This window comes from Kryptolebias marmoratus, linkage group LG13, assembly GCF_001649575.2.
Source record: "Kryptolebias marmoratus isolate JLee-2015 linkage group LG13, ASM164957v2, whole genome shotgun sequence".
Lineage (NCBI taxonomy): Eukaryota > Metazoa > Chordata > Actinopteri > Cyprinodontiformes > Rivulidae > Kryptolebias > Kryptolebias marmoratus.
The window spans coordinates 3249989-3256433 of record NC_051442.1 but is presented as its reverse complement, the minus strand read 5'-3'; the positions used below and the strand labels follow the sequence as shown (position 1 = coordinate 3256433).

General features: G+C 41.4%; 1 protein-coding gene across 1 annotated transcript in view; it reads left to right on the top strand.

Moving 5' to 3' along the window:
* The first annotated feature begins 3248 nt into the window (after positions 1 to 3248).
* Positions 3249 to 6445, top strand: part of capn5b (calpain 5b) — a 38082-nt gene continuing 34885 nt past the window's right edge. The window contains exon 1 of the mRNA XM_017436727.3: positions 3249 to 3255. The gene's annotated coding sequence lies outside the window, so the exon portion shown is untranslated. The remainder of the gene's footprint in view (positions 3256 to 6445) is intronic.

Genomic DNA, 6445 nt, shown 5'->3' with positions numbered 1-6445 from the left:
GGGGGGGGAGGAGAGAGAATCTTCGCTGCCTGAATGAGGCTGTTAAATGTCCATGGTCTGTTTTTGATGCCGCGCTGCGTCACGATGGCCACTACTACTACACTCCTGGTCGGTGCTTGCACAAGTCTGAAGGCATGCTGACAGGAAACACTGCAACCCGAATCAAACCCAGACCACGAGAACTAAACGCTGCCATCTTTCCTCAGAGGCGATGCTGCTATAACCCAGCTTCTTGGATTTGTCACGGGGAGGGGGGTCCTGACGCCGCCGCTGCCAACGCTGGGACTCAACAGTTACAGTAGAAGTGATCAAACACTTAAATCTGGACAGTCACAATGTATAAAACGCCAGAGAAGCACTTCACAAATCACAAAAACTGAACCAAACCGGAAGCCAACTCTGACCCCACTGAGCCTCTGTCCCCAGGTAAATGTGAGGATGTGGGGGTCCCTTAGCGCATCGCTATAATCAATGCCCTCCCCCCCACCTCTCCCACTGAAGATTCCCAGGGACAGAGGTGAACCTGGAGTTCGAGAGGTCAGCTCGTGTTTGGAACAGCCCTCTCTTCTCCGCTGAGAGGAGGCTGAGGTCAGTATTACACAAGACTACAATTCAAAGCTATGAGAGAGTGTAACGTGAGATGTGAATAATGGAATGAATAAATAAACAGCACCTTATTATGAAACTACGTACACGCTGGTCTTTCCTTACAGCTCAGGCAGCACGGTTTCTTTTAGGATTGTTCCTGCAGCCAAGGGTCGCACAGCTTTGCCGTTACCTCCATTAAGGGTTAAAGTCTAAGGCTGATCCTGGAGGGCCACCATCCTGCATGTTTTGATGTTTCTCTGCTCCTCAGCAGGTGTTCAAGTTCTTCAGAATCCTGTTAATCACTCTGTCATTCAAAGCAGAGAAACGCCTAAAACCTGCAGGACGGTGGTCCTCAAGGACCAGGATTGGACACCACGGGTCTGAGGCAACATCTCTGGGAAACATCTTCATAAAGTTAAAAGCCTAGTTTCCAGGGGTGGAAATTAAATTTTTTTTTACCAGCCACTCAAATATTTTACCAGCCACTATTTTTTGTTGTGACAAAAAGTAATTTCATATGATGATGATGATGGAGGTGGGTGGAAGCAGTTGTGGTGCCCTACAAGCTGAACAACACCTCTTTCTGGACACTGCATGGAAAAAACTAGATTTTTCTTATTTTATTTTAAACCATTAAAAGATGCATATCTGTACATAAAAAAATCAGACAAGTAAAATTTATTTCTGTGGAGTGTTTTTGAAGTATTTTTTTGTTGGAAGAAGAGTTTTAGACCAAGTTTGAACTTCATTTTTCTTTTCAAAGGCTTTACAGGATGAAGCGGTTGAACTGAAGATGGTGCCAGAGCTTCGGCAAAGTTGGAGGAAAAACAAAAACAAACATTGAGCATAAAACTGAAACTATAACACAGCTTGAATGTTCTTTTATGATAAATGTTTTATAACTTCTTACTTATTTCCTATTTTTTTGCACATAAAACATGTTTTTCCTTTTAGATGTGACACTTATCATGAAAATGTGACAATAATACTAAATAATGAACTAAAATAAAACGCTAGTAGGCAGATTTATTGTTTTTTGAGAAACAATACTCATTTTTGCATAAATGTACCAACAGTATAGAAAAAAAGTGTATTTACCTCTGATATAGTAATATATTTACAGCGTGTTTGTTATAAAACAATCTTTTTTTTTTTTTTAGAAAAAAACTGATTTTAAAACATATTTTCCAGTTCAAGTGTTTGCTTTTAGTCAGCTGAGTAATGACTATATGTCAAAGTGAAGTGTTTTGCTGAGGTTTGTCAGCAAACTACTTGATAGGTGGTGCTCATGAGATTAATGCTATAACTGAAGTCCACAATCTTCTGGGTTAAATTTGTAGGAATAGACAATTTGATTTGATGCACAAATTCAAAACAAAGTTTATTGGCGATTAGAAAGAATAATTACAATTAATAATTTGCATATTGATCATCAGACTGTAATGCAGTGCAAAGATCTTGACCAGGAAATTACATTTATTTATTTATTCATTGCCTAGATCAAAATTATGTTTACATTTCTCTACTAGAAAACCCCCCAAAAAATGAATGTCTTCATTTTCAGTTCTGTGCTCTCAGATATTATATACAGATGGACATATAGGATGTAAAAGCTTATAATTAGGGGGATGTTTTTCCTTAATTACAGCATATTGCATCCTCTTGTTATTTGTGGCAAAGGGGATTAGAGTAGGCCTGTAAGATTTGCGCATGCGCAGTGAGCTCCCCAAACAGCCCCCCCTCCTCTCGCAGTTGAGACGAGGACCGCTGTCAAGCGCAAGCAGAGGACCCAAAACTTCCTTTACATGCCTTCATAACGACCGCATAAGAGTACAAAATTGCTCTTTTTCTACGTTTGTTTCACGGCGACTAAGTTTGCAACACAACTTCATATATTTAAATTTATTTTTTGCTGTCTACCTTGAAAAGAGGTGGGTGTAGGGAGGACGGGCGCCATTTTTTTTCATACCTACTTAGGTTTTTTTTATTTTAGTTATTTGTCGGTTCATTTCAAGGTTATTTATTACAAATCTAATAACGTAGATGTTTAGTTGTGTATTTGGAATATATAGCCACATAATTTACTCCTCCATGATCGTCCTTGAAGCGTTAACAGAACGGCTAACGGCTGTGCTAACTGCTGCGAGCAACAGGTAAGCTAAGCTACATGCTAATTCTGTCTGCTGTTTTTTTTTTCTTCTGTTTCTGCAAATAAATTCGAGTCAATTAGTATAATATGCAGATGTATTTGAATGTAGTTGAAAGTAAACTGTAAACGTTAAAGTTATTTCAAAAGTTTAATTCAAAAACTTGAATGGAGGTCCATTTTGATGAGAACCTAGAATAGCATATCTACAAAATACATTTATAGCGTCATTTTAAATACATAATTAATTTAGAATACACCGTTTCTGCATGTTTTATTTCTATTATAAACTTGTCGTGCCTCGCTTGTGCGTTATCTTTAAATAAATTGGGATTTAAAAGTGGCTTATTTTGAAATCGGCACGATTTGACTTCCGGTTGTAGCGCGGCGACTTGACGCTGGAGAGGCGAGAGGAGCTCTGTCAGCGGACCAGGGAGAGAGCGTGGTGAGGAATCCCAGCAGCCCCCCGGAGAGTGAGCGAGAGCCGGACCGGCTGGACCCCCACCCCCCCCTCGGTTCAGGTAACCGTCCGCGGCGCCGACGGTTGATGCTGCTCCTCCCCGGGCGGGCAGGTGCCTTTTTAGGGGCTGCTCGAGATGGAGAGGCGGCGGTCAGCGAGCCGCACGAAACAGCCTCTCGAATCTCAGGAGGTCTCGGATCCGTTACTAACTTACCCTTGTCGCATGAATTATTTGTTTGCTAAATCTTAATGGGGATGAGGGGTTTTTTTTTTGGGGGGGGGGACCATTAATCCACCGATCTGCACCGGTGTGAAAGGGGCTGTGCGCTACGTTGCGCAAAAACAGCTACATACAGTATATTGTACATGTTAGATAGTAGAGCTGCTAGCCATCCTTTACTGCTTTTATTTGTCTGATGCTTTGCCTGTTTGTGGATTCTGTGCCACAGGCGTTTATTGTTGTTTTTTTCAGTGTGGTGCAGCTCCTTGAATATTTCAGGTTTCGTTTCCACAATTTCATCACAAACAGACCCATGGTGGCAAGGATGATATTTGTAAGAGCCACATCTCACCACAACACATGTGAGGAATGCAAGAGGAAAAACAATCAGAACCGGTAACAATGCTGGCTCATTCTCAGGGAGGGAAAGTAAATGGTTTAGAAGTTTTGCCTTTTTTGCTGCCATCAAAGTGGGAATTTCCATGTGATAATGGATAAATAATATCAGAGGTTTACTCTTCTGCATAGCACCAAGAAAAGAATGAGTGAAAAATAACGGTGTTGCTTCTTGTCACGTATAATGGTGCAGTCCTGAACAACTTTATGGGGGTTTCCACAAATAACTTTTAAAAATGGCTCTTATCTGTTATCCACAGAAATGGATCCAGACATTCAGTTTTTGTTTCCACTTCTAAACTGTCTAAATTTAATAGTTTGTTGCTGTAACATGTTTGTCAGTCTTTATTGTTGTTTAGGAAGTGAAAAAAATTTAAGTCCAAAATGACTGACTGTCAATCAGCTAAACAAATGAACAACAACGTGGTCAGTGTCTAAAGGAGGAGGCTGAGTGGACCTGAGTGTCGTCTGTCAGGGCCAAGCCCATCGCAGCTGACATCAGGAGATACTGCAGAGGGGAGATCACGATGCTGGGAGGATGGGAAGCTGGGATAGCCCTCCTCCCTGATGCAGGGGAGAGAGAGAGGGGGGTTGTGGTGGTGGTTGGATGAGGTATGGTTTGGCGCACCCCTCCCTCCCTCCCTCTTCTGTCTGTGGTATACTGGTGCATTACTGCTCCCGGTTCACTTCTGAGTGTAATCAGTCTGTCAGCAGCAGCAGACTCAATCAGTCACTCCCCCACCGCCAACACATGAACACACTCGTCTCTGATTTCTGACCACAGTGTTGCCAGAGTCAGCTGCCTCCTGCCGCGTGCATCACTTGTGTGAACACTAATAATCATTATTTGTTGCAGGGGAAAAATACGCTTTCCTTGACAACAAGTCACAATGACTCAAAGTACAGAGGACATGTTTTCTTTGGTTCTTTATTTGTCACTGATTATATAGCATACAGTATTCATGTAGCTACCTCTGATTTTGCATATTCAGCAGCCTACCTGCACTGTTTAGCGACTTAGCATGCAGATCATCCCACTACTTGCATACATTTATCTCCGCTCTTTGTGTTTCTCAACTAATTGCCGCTGTGTAAAGATAGCAGCAGATTCGGTCCTTTGCGCACGTTGTACATCAGTGCAGAAGCTGTCACTTCAGAGAGTAGCCTGTAGTCTTTAGCAACAACATGTGCCCAGAATAAAACCTTTAAAGCAACAGGCTCTTGCTGTAATGTGCCAAGAGAACCAGAGATGTGTACGCACATCTTCTATATCATTATTTAGTGTTACTACCTCTCCTGACAGGGGGGAAACTAATGCTTTTGTGACCAGCTTACTAATGAAATACAATTAAATTATTAAAGAAGTTGAAGCAGTATGAGAAATGGGAAAAAATAATACAGCGTTTACTTGGACATTTTTCTTTTTTTGTGCCGACAGTGTGCGTTCATTTAATTAGGAAGTATACGTCTGTTGTTGAACCTAGAAATCCTGCCTTTCAGGAGCTGTTCAGGCTGCTTTAGTCTTCGTGCTGCTTAGATTAATGTGTTTAGCTGCAGAGTGCTTCAAATGGCTCAGCTGGCTCATGCTTTCTCATGGTTACCTGCTCCGGCACACCTGACTACCTGCATCAGGTACTTTGAGCCTGTCACTGGTAAAGGTTGTATTGTTTAGCCTGTTTTTAGTTACCCTTAAAGAGCAAGATCATCAGAATGTAGTTGTTTATATTCTGGCTAACTAAAATGATATGTTTCCCTGGTAACTGTGACACTTGTTGACCCGTGGTACCAAAGAAGGAACATCATAAGCTGCAATATGAGGTTTGGTAGAATAATGTGAAACGAGCAACACTGCAGTGAGCCTCTTAAAGGATTACTGATCTGAAAACTCATAATCAATCACCTCAGTGATACTTAGGGGTTGTGCTGCTCACAAAACTTTAATCGGAGACTCGTGAGTCAGCAGAGAATCACAAGCTAATGTAAGCAATCTACATAGGAAGAAAAACTCCTAAATAATTTATTAGTAACAAGTTTTGATTTGAGGTAAGAAGCAAAACAGGAGTTGATTTTTTTAAAGGTAATACTATAACATAATGTCTAATTATTACTTCTTAATTTGCTGTTTTTATACAAAGATATTTTGGTGGACATTCTGTCATTCCAGACTAATCTGTTAAGTATCTAATAAAGTAAATAAGTGCATCTTAATCAGAGAGATTAGGCGTAGTATCAGTATACTGCTGCCAGTGTTAGCACCATATTAGTGAAGCAGTCTTGTGTCAGAATTTATTCCATTGCACCATTATCACCACCGAACGACACTTCTGCCGGTACCAGTTAACAGCAGTTCAGTGAGATCAACGTTGACGCCTGCTGACCAGCAGTCAAGTGTTGAAGAATGAAGCAAGGACCATTTGCAGCCTGTGTTGGTGCTCATGTTCAGCCTCGTCTTTGTGGGTGGTTCAGTTTCAGCACAGATCATAAAACCCGTCTGGGAGCTCAGCTGATTTATAGGCACCACTGCAGCCTCTTCTCAAAAGTCTCTAACCTCGCAAGATGATGTTCTTCTCTTATCGTTCAGTAAACAAGCAACAAGCTGAGCCCAGACGAATGTAATGGAGTAAATGTAAAGCTA